The following is a 204-nucleotide window of genomic DNA, read 5'->3' on the forward strand; positions in this document are numbered from 1 at the left end:
CAAACAGTCTTAAAATCGGCTGTATACTTCTTGAGATATGGTGCTGCAAAGATTTTCTGATTGAATATGCAAATGAGGGTAATGTGGTTAATTAGTTACTAGTTGCCATTTTTCAAAAACAAATTAAAGATGCAAACATCACGACATCGTCTTCTCAGACTCTCCCCAAGAGTCCTCAACCCATCATAGAGATGTTTAAACATT

The sequence above is a fragment of the Asterias rubens genome, chromosome 3, assembly GCF_902459465.1.
Source record: "Asterias rubens chromosome 3, eAstRub1.3, whole genome shotgun sequence".
NCBI classification, from domain to species: Eukaryota; Metazoa; Echinodermata; class Asteroidea; order Forcipulatida; family Asteriidae; genus Asterias; species Asterias rubens.